Consider the following 12,476-nt stretch of genomic DNA (forward strand, 5'->3'; position numbering starts at 1 on the left):
AAGAGAAGGGAAGCGCAATCGAGGATGGCAGAAAACTAGGTGGGGTGAGAAGAGGTTTATTGGTGGTGTCCTAGAAGGACGCTACGAGTTCCAAGAACGGCGAGGCCGCGTGGAGCACCGTCTGCAAAGACACCAGCGACCAACAGCGCGAGCAGAGCGGGCCGAGCGTTGGCGATGCCGCTGGACGGAGGCGCGTCTTCTTCTTCACAATCGCCCCCGCAGAAAAAGAGCCATCCTGGCGACCTAAGAGGTTATTGGCAGAGGGTCATGGTAGGGCTTGAGACGCGGCACGTGGACGAGGTCACGTCCACGCCGGCGCATGTCGTCAGATGGAGAAAGTGGCTCGATGACAAAGTTCACCGGGGACGTTCGCTGCAAGACGCGGTAAGGCCCTTCGTACTTTGCAACGAATTTTGAGGAGGGGCCTGGATTTTGGTAAGGAACAGCCAGCCATACAAGAGACCCTGGAGCATACGTGGGACTGGGCAGCGAGTCGGCGCGTCCTTCCTTCTGGCGCTGTTGTTCTTGCGACATAAAGATGCGCGCGAGCTGGCGGCACCCTTCGGCTTGTCGGGCAGCTTCGTACACAGGTGGGCACTCGGAAGCGTCAGGACGGTATGGAAGGAGAGTATCGATGGTATGCAATAGCTCCCGTCCATATAGGAGGAAGAAAGGTGAAAATCCCGTTGTAGCTTGTATCGCGGTGTTGTATGCGAACGTTACAAACGGAAGTACGCGGTCCCAGTTACCATGATCAGATGCCACATACATCGCGAGCATATCACCGAGAGTGCGGTTAAACCGTTCCGTGAGCCCGTTAGCTTGCAGATGGTAAGCCGTGCTCGTGCGACGAATAATGTGGCACTCCGAAAGCAGAGCTTCGACGACCTCGGATGGGAAGGCGCGACATCTATCACTGAGAAGTTCTCGAGGTGCGCCATGTCGAAGGACGAAGCAATGCAGGAGGAAAGAGGCTATATCCCGCGCTGTAGCATTCGGTAGAGCAGCAGTTTCGGCGTAGCGTGTTAAATGATCCACAGCAACTATGATCCACCGATTGCCATCCGGTGTCATGGGAAGCGGGCCGTAGAGGTCAATGCCTACGCGATCGAAAGGTTTGGCAGGGCACGGAAGCGGCTGCAAGGCGCCAGACGCACGTAAAGGTGGTAATTTGCGACGTTGACAGTGAGGGCAGCACTGAACAAACTTTCGTACAAAAGTGTACATTCCCCGCCAGTTGCAGCGATGGCTTATACGTTCGTAAGTCTTAAATACTCCGGCGTAGCCACATTGCAGATCGTCGTGAAAAGAGGCACAGATTTGGGATCTTAAGCTGCGGGGAATGACTAGTAGCCATCTACGGCCTTCGGGAGCGTAGTTGCGTCCGTGGAGCAGCTGATCACGAATGGCGAAATGAACAGCTTGGCGTCGGAGGGATCGGGATACAGGGGTGGTCGATGACCGAGAAAGATAGTCGAAAAGAGATGCGAGTCACGGGTCACGGCGCTGTTCGGTGCCAATCGAGTCAAGGTCAAGAGATGACAGGGGGTGAGCGCAAGTGATTCCGCAGGCCAAGTCTGGAGGTAGAGGTGAACGGGACAGGGCGTCTGCGTCAGTGTGCTTGCGTCCGCAGCGGTAGACGACGCGAATATCGTACTCCTGGATTCGGAGTGCCCAGCGGGATAAGCGGCCAGATGGATCTTTTAACGTGCCGAGCCAACAAAGCGCATGGTGATCCGTTACTAAGATCAAATGGGTGGCCGTATAAGTATGGGCGGAACTTGCCAAGCACCCATACTAGAGCCAAGCACTCTTTTTCAGTTACGTTGTAATTGGCCTCTGTTTTTGTCAGCGTACGACTCGCATAGGCGACCACGTATTCGGAGTAGCCGGGCTTGCGTTGCGCGAGGACGGCGCCAAGACCGACCCCGCTGGCGTCTGTATGTACCTCAGTTGCAGCTGTCGGGTCGAAATGGCGAAGAATAAGTGGAGAGGTAAGAAGACGACGCAGTGTAGTAAATGTGGTGTCGCATGCAGGGGACCAGGAGGAGAGGTCCGCGCCACCGCGTAGGAGCTGGGTCAAGGGCGACATGATCGATGCGAAATTGCGGACAAAGCGCCGGAAATATGAGCACAGGCCCACAAAACTGCGTAGTTCTTTGACGTTAGTAGGCTTCGGGAACTGAGCGACTGCACGAAGTTTCACAGGATCTGGTAGAACGCCGTGCTTGGACACGGTGTGGCCTAAGACGGTCAGCTCCCGCGCGGCGAAGCGGCACTTCTTGAGGTTCAGTTCCAGGCCAGCGTTGGTGAGACACGTCAAAACATGTCGAAGGCGAAGGAGGTGGCTCGGAAAGTCAGGCGAGAAAACCACGACATCGTCGAGGTGGCAAAGACACATAGACGACTTGAGGCCACGCAGCGTAGTATCCATGAGTCGTTCAAACGTTACAGGCGCGTTGCAAAGTCCAAAGGGCATCACGTTGAACTCGTATAGGCCGTCAGGTGCAACAAACGCCGTTTTCTGGCGATCGGCCGCAGCCATTGGAACCTGCCAGTAGCCAGAACGCAAGTCTAAGGACGAAAAGAATTCCGCGCCCTGAAGGCTGTCAAGGGCGTCGTTGATGCGCGGCAAAGGATAGACGTCCTTGCGCGTGACCTTATTTAATCGACGGTAGTCAACGCAAAAGCGAATATACCCGTCCTTCTTGCGAGCAAGGACGACAGGAGATGCCCAGGGACTGTGGGATGGTTAGATAACTCCACGGCGTAGCATATCGTCGACTTGGTCGTTGATGACGCGTCGCTCGTCGGCGGAGACGCGGTACGGTCGTTGACGCAACGGCTGGTGTAAGTCGGTGTCAATGTAGTGCTGTACTTCCAACGTTCAGCCCAATTGCGGCTGAGAAACATCGAAGGAATTTCTGAAGTGGTGTAGAAGCTGAAGAAGCTCGGAGTGTTCGGCAGGGGTTAGTGTAGTGGCGATAGAACTGGAAAACATGTCACTCGACGACTCTTCAAGCGTTGAAAGGGCGATGAGTTCGTTCGAGTCAAGATGGAAAGATTCGTCTGGCACGGTAACAAAGAGAAAAGCTGTTCCACGCGGCCGAGACATTCGCCGACAAGCAACGTAACCAACGCAGAAAGTGTATTGTACACAAAAAATGTGGTTGATCCCTCTTATATAGGAATCGGTATAGAACACGAAAGTGAAACGTGTCTTCACAGAAGTAGTGTAATGTTTATTGCACATTGATATATAATGTCTATTGGTGTTTTGTGGCTAAAGCGCCCTTAGGCGTTGATGCACCCACGCTGACGCCTGGTGGCACGTCTCCTCCATCACGACTACCAACGTCGATGACCATGAGCAACCGTCGTGCATATGGAAGCTGCACTACGCTGCACACGCTAGCACAACGCGAAAGACGAAGCACGTAACTGACACACTAATACAACGCGCAAGACAAAGCACGTAACTGAATCGTCACCGAGTCAAATCAGCGCGTACAGCGCGTCGTAATTGCAGCCTCCGCGATCAACTTCAGAAACACTTTCAGAGCTAATTGCGGATGCCACGCTCCGCTGTGCTGAGTACGGTGAACGCCACCTAGGTGGCGTTGGTAGTGCTTCTTGATGCCAGCGTCCCTTCGAATGCTGGCATCGAGGCGTCGTAGTGCTGAGACCACCGAAGCGTTCACTGTCGGTGCGCGTTAGTGTCATAATGCAGTACTTCTCTTTTCTGCTCGTAGGCGGCGGCACCGCCCCGAGCAAGAGCGCGGGTACACGGAGGAGTGTTAGATATATAAGGCGCGTCTGTGTAGCTCTCTGCAAATGCGTTTGTGGCGCAATGGGTTAAACGCTCGGCGATCTATCGTCGCGGACCGAGAGGTCGTGGGTTCGATTTCCAAATTTTCCATGTTTGTGGAACTTTTTCTTCTGGTTTCTTTCTTTGTATTATGTTCGTGTACATTGTAAGCTGACGTATTTCCGTGACGGAAATACGTCAGTGAAGTCTTGGTGGACCCCGGCATAAAACACTTTCGTGTTAAAATATTGCTGACGCCGGCGGCGATGTCAAGCTTTCCAAAAGGCAGTGGAACGGCTTTGCGACTCATAAAGATGTCAGATGGTGTAAAGAAGACAGTAGCATCGATGACGGCATCGCAGACGACTGGGACAAGGGCAAAAGAGCCAGGTGGAATGTCGGTGTCCTCACGCACGACCAGTTTAGGCGGCTGATCAAGAGCGTCGTGGGATGGTGCGTCACACAGCGGCGAAATTTCAACTTAAGCTCGTGCGCAGTCGATGACGGCATTATGACTGCACAAGAAGTCCCACCCCAGGATGACGTCATGTGAGCAGGCAGGAAGAACAATAACCTCGACAATGTACAAAACGCCTTGTAAAAGCACCCGGGCAGTACAGGCTGAGAGAGGTGTCACGTGCTGCGCGCTTGCCGTGTGAAGCGACAGTCCAGACAGCGGAGTGGTCACCTTGCGCAGCGAACGGCAGATTTTGGCGGCTATAACAGAAACGGCGGCGCCGGTGTCCACAGCGCAAAAGTAGAAATACCTTCGACGGATATTGCGACCATGTTAGCAGGAGAAGACCGAGGACTTGGGCAGTTCGAAGATGGCGCAGTTCTTGCCTCGCGAACTGCGGCGCCTAGTTTTCCTGGTCGGAGGGTGCGTGTCGGCGACGCATTGGGGAGAGCGATCGTCGACGAGGAGATGTGGATCGGCGCGACGGAAAATCAGGGAGGTCAGAAGAAAAGTAGCGCTGGGAGGGACCCGGGGTTGATTGGCGCATGAGCTGACCGCCATATTGGAACGGCCGGGCTGCGTCGTCGGGAGTTGGAAGGCGACGGCGGCAATAGCGAGCGACGTGTCCTGGCGTGCAGCAGGCGTAACAGATGGGACGATTTTCAGGCGTCCGCCATGAATTGCTGACTCTCGGCCCGGCCCAAGAAGCAGTAGGAGCGGCGGGTGGTGCAGACTGTTGCAGGATCGAGAAAGGCGGCTGGGGAGGCCTACGCACTACCTGCGCATAGGTAAGAGGCACGGCAACTGGCTGCGCTGCCTGCGCATACGTAAGAGGCGCGGCGACAGGCTGCGCTGTCTGCGTATAGGGAGAGGCGCGGCCGCAGGTGGCTGGTGGTAAGCGACGGGAACAGCTTGTGCGACCTCTTCGGCAATGACAGAACGGAGCGTCGAAGGTAGACGACAGGACGGCTCCTGAGTGAAGGGAACCAAGGAACGTTGACGGGCAACCTCCTCGCGCACGAAGTCCTGAATCTGCTGAAGCAGTGGAGAGTGGTCGGAAACGGCAACCAGACTCGCTAGCGAGTCGGCGGTCGACAGAGGCTGCCGAGTCAGGGTGCGTTGCTTCTTCAGCTCTTCGTAGCTTTGGCATAACGTGACTCAGAAACGGTGCGCGGATTCCTGGCCAAAAGCATCTGAAATGCGCCGTCATCGATGCCTTTAAGGATGTGCTGAACTTTATCAGCTTCGGGCATGGCGGCGTTGACACGTTTACAAAGGTCGACGACGTCTTCAATGTAACTAGTGAAATTTTCACCAGTCTGCTGTGCACGGGCTCGCAAGCGCTGTTCAGCGCGTAGTTTGCGCACAGCAGGTCGACCAAACACTTTAGTGAAAGATGTCTTGAAAGTTGACCATGTCGGGATGTCGACTTCGTGGTTATGGAACCAGAGTTGGGCAACACCAGTAAGATAAAATATGACGTTGGTCAACTTCGCGACGTCGTCCCACTTGTTATGCGCGCTCACCCGTTCATATGACGTAAACCAGTCCTCCACGTCCGTTTCATCTGTACCGCTGAAGACCTTCGGATCACGTTGCCGAGGAACCCCGGTGCAGATGACGGGCTGGGGCGCAGGCGGGTCTGTGTTGTCGGTCATGAAGGGTGGAAGCGTTCGGGTTTGAAGCTCCAGGGTGCAAGCGGCGGCGGAAATCCAGCAATGTCCACCAATTGAGAAGAGGTTTATTGGCGGTGTCCTAGAAGGACGCTACGAGTTCCAAGAACGGCGAGGCAGCGTGGAGCACCATCTCCAAAGACACCAACGACCAACAGCGCGAGCCGAGCGGGCCGAGCGTTGGCGATGCCGCTGGACGGGGGCCCGTCTTCTTCTTCACAGGGGGATGAAGTCAGGAAATTTGCAGGCGCAAGTTTGAATCAGGTAGCGCAATACAGGGTATCTGGAGATCGCAGGGAGAGGCCTTCGTCCTCCAGTGGACATAAATGTAGGCTGATGGTGATGATGATGATAATATATCAACTGCGCCATCACGGTGGGTTGGTTACAGTTTACCTCACCCTAATAATACATGTGCCAAATCAGTGCTAATGACTAATGCTGCATCTGAGTGCCTTTAATTAGTTGTGTCAATTTCCAAAGCAAGAAATTGCAGCAGCACAACGCATCTCACGATCACTGGTGACGGTAATGCGTTGGCATTGAATTAATGTACCGACACAACTTATCGCCACCGTCGAAACGAGTTATGTGTGACGCCTGTACTGCTGCTGGACTCCTCTTTCGCGCTTCACTAAGAACACTCGGCGCAATACAGCGCCGCCGCCGGGGAGTCTGCGGGCGGCCTCTGAGATGCATTGAACGGTGATGCGTACGCTGAGAATCGCGTCATGCGGCAACCGGACTGCTTTCTCGCGCTTCTTTCTGGACACGCTACGCCATCTAGTGGCGCTGCCGAAACGTCCACGCGCAGCTTCCGAGACGAGAAGCATGGCGCACCGGTGCCTTTGAACACTGAGAATTGTGTCCTCGCTGGCTGCACACTAAGTGTCACATATTATGTAACCCAATTCGGTGAGAGGTTCATTGAAGCGCGGCACACACCCAGTGCATTTGGGGCGCTGCTTGCTAATGCGTCGGGTTGCTGTCCTCGTGGAACCCTTGTGACGTGGGTTCGATTCCGCTAAGCACCGGAGAAATTTAAGGGACATTTTCCTGATAATCGAGTGTCTTGTTCCCAGTGGCACATACCGAGTACTCCGAGTTGGCGTCAAAGAGTTCATTGAGAAGCATAATACACCTAGTGGCACATAATCAGTGACGCAAGTTGACATCAAATAGGCTCATTAGAGACCAGCACAGACCGCATGGCTCATACCGAGTACTCCGAGTTGGCGTCAAAGAGTTCATTGAGAAGCGTAATACACCTAGTGGCACATAATCAGTGACGCAAGTTGACATCAAATAGGCTCATTAGAGACCAGCACAGACCGCATGGCTCATACCGAGTACTCCGAGTCGGCGGCGAAGAGTTCATTGAGAAGCGTAATACACCTAGTGGCACATAATCAGTGACGCAAGTTGACATCAAATAGGCTCATTAGAGACCAGCACAGACCGCATGGCTCATACCGAGTACTCCGAGTTGGCGTCAAAGAGTTCATTGAGAAGCGTAATACACCTAGTGGCACATAATCAGTGACGCAAGTTGACATCAAATAGGCTCATTAGAGACCAGCACAGACCGCATGGCTCATACCGAGTACTCCGAGTTGGCGTCAAAGAGTTCATTGAGAAGCGTAATACACCTAGTGGCACATAATCAGTGACGCAAGTTGACATCAAATAGGCTCATTAGAGACCAGCACAGACCGCATGGCTCATACCGAGTACTCCGAGTTGGCGTCAAAGAGTTCATTGAGAAGCATAATACACCTAGTGGCACATAATCAGTGACGCAAGTTGACATCAAATAGGCTCATTAGAGACCAGCACAGACCGCATGGCTCATACCGAGTACTCCGAGTTGGCGTCAAAGAGTTCATTGAGAAGCGTAATACACCTAGTGGCACATAATCAGTGACGCAAGTTGACATCAAATAGGCTCATTAGAGACCAGCACAGACCGCATGGCTCATACCGAGTACTCCGAGTTGGCGTCAAAGAGTTCATTGAGAAGCGTAATACACCTAGTGGCACATAATCAGTGACGCAAGTTGACATCAAATAGGCTCATTAGAGACCAGCACAGACCGAATGGCTCATACCGAGTACTCCGAGTCGGCGGCGAAGAGTTTCTTCGAAAAGCGGCACCTACCCAGTCCCGCGTCTACAGTGACCCATGTCGGGGCGAAAGCGATACGTTGAAGAACGGCGCGTATGTACACATTTCCACTTATTCAGTGGCACAAACTGGTCCGATTGTTGGTTTCGAACCCTGTTACCTTTCTTTCTTTCTTTCTTTTTTGTCCGATGCGCTACCCACTCGACCACTGACTGCCCAGTGATCCAGGTAGGAGGGAATTATTATGGTGTTTTACGTGCCAAAACCGCGACCTGATTATGAGGCACGCCGTAGTGGGGGACTCCGGAAATTTAGACCACCAGAGGTTCTTTAACGTGCACCTAAATGTAAGTACACGGGTGTTTTCGCATTTCGCCCCCATCGAAATGCGGCCGCCGTGGCTGGGACTCGATCCCGCGACCTCGTAGGGAAAACGGTTAGATAGATAGATAGATAGATAGATAGATAGATAGATAGATAGATAGATAGATAGATAGATAGATAGATAGATAGATAGATAGATAGATAGATAGATAGATAGATAGATAGATAGATAGATAGATAGATAGATAGATAGATAGATAGATAGATAGATAGATAGATAGATAGATAGATAGATAGATAGATAGATAGATAGATAGATAGATAGATAGATAGATAGATAGATAGATAGATAGTGTCACGTTCTAGGAGAACAGGCGACCTGAAGCGTTGAGTCCGAGTCTCTGATCGCCAGCTGATCAAACGGAAAACTCAAGCACCCGCGCGTTTATCGGAGGGTCTACGTCTGCTTCTTCGCTGGCGCCCGTCAAAGCAGATGCTGGCGCATGGCGCATGGACAAGGTGCGTCTTCGTCTTTCTAATTATGTGGCACCTGTTGCAAGGTGTGGCATTATTCTCCCTCTCGGAAGAGCATCGACTCGATGCTAAAAGAAGCACACACACTACATGGCGAACGTGGAAGTACACGCGCGAAGACACATCCACACACAAACGCTTGCTGACGCGTAGTCATAGAACGCACTGTACTGTTACTGAGGCAATGATTGTCTACGACAAAAATAAATAAAACAAAAGGAACAGCATGGTCCAAAAACTATGTAGGTTATGGAGTGCGGTATGGTTTAAGCCGCACAACGTTCACAATCTCTGATAGTGTCTTTCGACCTCGTGTTGGTTGGCTGCTGTCAGGAAGAACCTCGTAATTGACGTCACTCACTCGCCGCAGCACATTGTAAGGTCCGAAGTACCAGCTCAAATGTTTCTCCGATGGGCGTTTGCAGCGGACAGGAGTCCGGACCAGAACCCGATCTCCTGGTTGGTACTCGACTTGTCGACGGCGGAGGTTGTGGTGATGTGTAGATGCACTGCTGTTTTTTTATGTTCGTGCGAGCCAGTTGGCATGCTTCCTCAAGGCGCTGCTCGGCGTCTTGGTCAATATCATCAAAGCTGTCGCATGGAAGCATTGCTTCAAGCCGGGTCTGGACTTCACAACCGTGAACAATGCGAGAACGGCGTCACGCGTGTGGCCTCTTGCGTCGCGGTGTTGTACGCAAACGTTACGTACGGAAGTAGCTCATCCCACGTTTTGTGCTGTACGTCTACGTACATAGAGAGCATCTCGGTCATTGTTTTGTTGAGCCTTTCGGTCAGGACATTTTTCTGCGTGTGATAGGCAGTCGTCTTTCGATGCGTCGTGTAATTCAATAGGAAAACGTCTTCAATGAGCCGTGCCGTAAATGCCGTTCCTCGGTCGGTAATGACGCACGGTGGGGCGCCATGACGCAGTACAATGTTGTGTGCAAAAAATTGCGCAACCTCGGAAGCAGTGCTTCGAGGCAGAGCCTTTGCTTCAACACAGCGCATTTAATAATCTGTGGCGATGATTATCCACTTGTTTCCCGAATATGACCGACGAAACGGTCCCAAGAGATCGATGCCGACTTGGTCAAATGGTCTTCGAGGTGGGTCAATGGGTTTCAGTAATCCCGCAGGCTTCACAGCTGGCGACTTCCGGCGCTTGCACTCACGACAGGCTTGGATGTATACAGTTTAACACAAGTGTTGAGTTCCGGCCAACAGTACGATTTTCGCACTCTACCAAGGGTTTTGGTGTAGCCTAGTTGGCCAGACGGAGGCTCGTCGTGTCAGGCGAACAGAATTTCGTCACGAAGCTCTGCTTGTACAACCAAAAGGTAGGTTTTGTTGCTGGCAGCAGAGTTCTTCTTATACAGTACGCCCTGTCGTAGACAAAAGGACGACAGTCCGCGAGATATTTGTCCGGGCAGAGTGGCGTTGCGGCCTTGCAGAAATTCAATAATAGGCCGTAATTCCTCATCTGCTCGCTGCTGTTGGGACAAATCTGTCACGCTTACAGCCCCAAGTACAGCACTGTCTTGATCAGCAGATTCGACAGGCGCACGCGGCAACGTGTTGGCGTCTTCGTGTGTGCAGCCCGACTTGTATGCGATCGTATTCCTGCAGGCGTAGGCTGCACCGTGCCAGTCGTCCAGAAGGTTCCCTTAAGTTTGCGAGCCAGCACAACGAGTGGTGATCTGTCACGACCTTCAATGGGCGGCCATTGAAGGTCTGCCTGTTCGTCAAAGTGTCAAAGAACGCGCGGTGAAGCCAGGCGGTGTCGGAGCTCGGTGAAAGCGGCTTCTTGTTCAGTGTTCCAAATGAACGGCATGTTGTCTCTTGTGAGACGAGTAAGTGGTTCAGCAAGCTTTGAAAAATTACTGATAAAGCGCCGATAGTACGCGCATAGACCCAGGAAGCGTCGGATACTTTTCTTATCGGTAGGGGTGGAAAAGCGGCCACAGCAGCAGTTTTGTCGGGATCGGGACAAACGCCTTCCGCGCTGACGACATGACCGAGAAACTTCAGCTCTTGGTAGCTGAAGTGGGATTTCTGAGGCTTTAGTGTAAGGTTAGCCAATCAGATTGCCTCGAGTACATGACATAGTTGGATAATATCTTCAGAAACACTGGCTGACAAAACGGCCACATCATCTAGGTAGACGAGGAAGCTTTGCCACTTCATGTCGGCCAGCACAGTGTCCATCATACCTTGGAAAGTTGCTGGAGCAGAGCAGAGACCGAACGGAAGCACCCGGAACTCGTAAAGACCGTCCGGAGTGACAACCCTTACAGAAATGCCTATTAACATTATTTAGACCTCCTACAAACTTTTCAATTATATTTAGATGTACATTCTTGTACCATTTCTGCACAGGATGTCAAAATACTTCTTTCTCACTTTCGTATAAAGAATATTTTGAATACACTGTTAACCGACTGTCTTGTTACTTTTGTATAAATAATGTTTGTTCATACGTTGCTAAAAGACTTCCTTTTTCCTTGTGTATAAAGAATATCTTAAGTACACCGTTAACAGACTTCCTTCTTACTTTTGTATAAAGGACATTTGTTTATACACCGTTAAAAGCCTTCCCTTCTTACTTTTGTCTAAATAACATCTCGAATACTCCGTGAAAGGTTTATTACTTTTGTGTAAAGAATGTTTTACTATACACCAACAAAATATTTCTTTTTCCCAAGGACATGCATCTTCAGTACGTCAGCAGCTCGTGCCGTTTGCCAAAAAAAGTTTAGAATGGGAAGTAACTTGAAAGCCTTTTATAAATTTGTGTAACGCACAATAATGTGGATATAGAACATAGTCAGAAATCAAACTCTTTGATTAAATCGAAGTTCCAATCCAAGTAGGTAGCGAATTGTTGACAGAGTCCTACTAAAATGTTTAACAAAATGTGTTAGTAAACTGTTGTAAGAAAAATTTTTTCGAGAGAGGGAAAGAAAACATTTGTTTGGACCATCGAGGTTCGACTGGATTAAATGAGCCTGCGGTTACGTCAGCACAGTTCGAAAAGATTAGCTTGCGCTTCCCCAACTGAACGGTTTGATCATAGCGGAGTACTATGCAGGCCGCGCACCAGTTGCACAGCTTTAGCCCGGCCTTATAGGGCCGATTAACGCTCGAGCCGCACCGCCCGCCTGCCGTACGCGTGCAGGAAACTGCACAGTGCACAAATTTCGATTTACACTGGGCTCGCACATGCAGTGCAGACCGAAATAAGCGTACCAGTCTGCGAATTGTGGAACTTTTCGCCCGACACCATGCGTGCCGTGTGACGTGCGGCCCGAGCGTAAATCGGCCCTTCCCACGCACTGCTATTGGAAGGCCACCAACTAGCTTTGTAACGAGATAATGAGGTCCGTACACTCCGCGATATATGTTGTACGCCCTAAGCTGGCACATGTCAGCACAGTAGCGCCACGGTCTCTGTCAAAAAGAAGAAAAAGAGCCAGAACTAAGAGTAACATGGTGCTGGAATGCTGCCTCTGAATCATCCAAAAGGTTGCAAAATACAGCTGCTGCTTAGTGAGAGCA

Source organism: Dermacentor silvarum, chromosome 3 (assembly GCF_013339745.2).
Source record: "Dermacentor silvarum isolate Dsil-2018 chromosome 3, BIME_Dsil_1.4, whole genome shotgun sequence".
Classification (NCBI taxonomy): Eukaryota; Metazoa; Arthropoda; class Arachnida; order Ixodida; family Ixodidae; genus Dermacentor; species Dermacentor silvarum.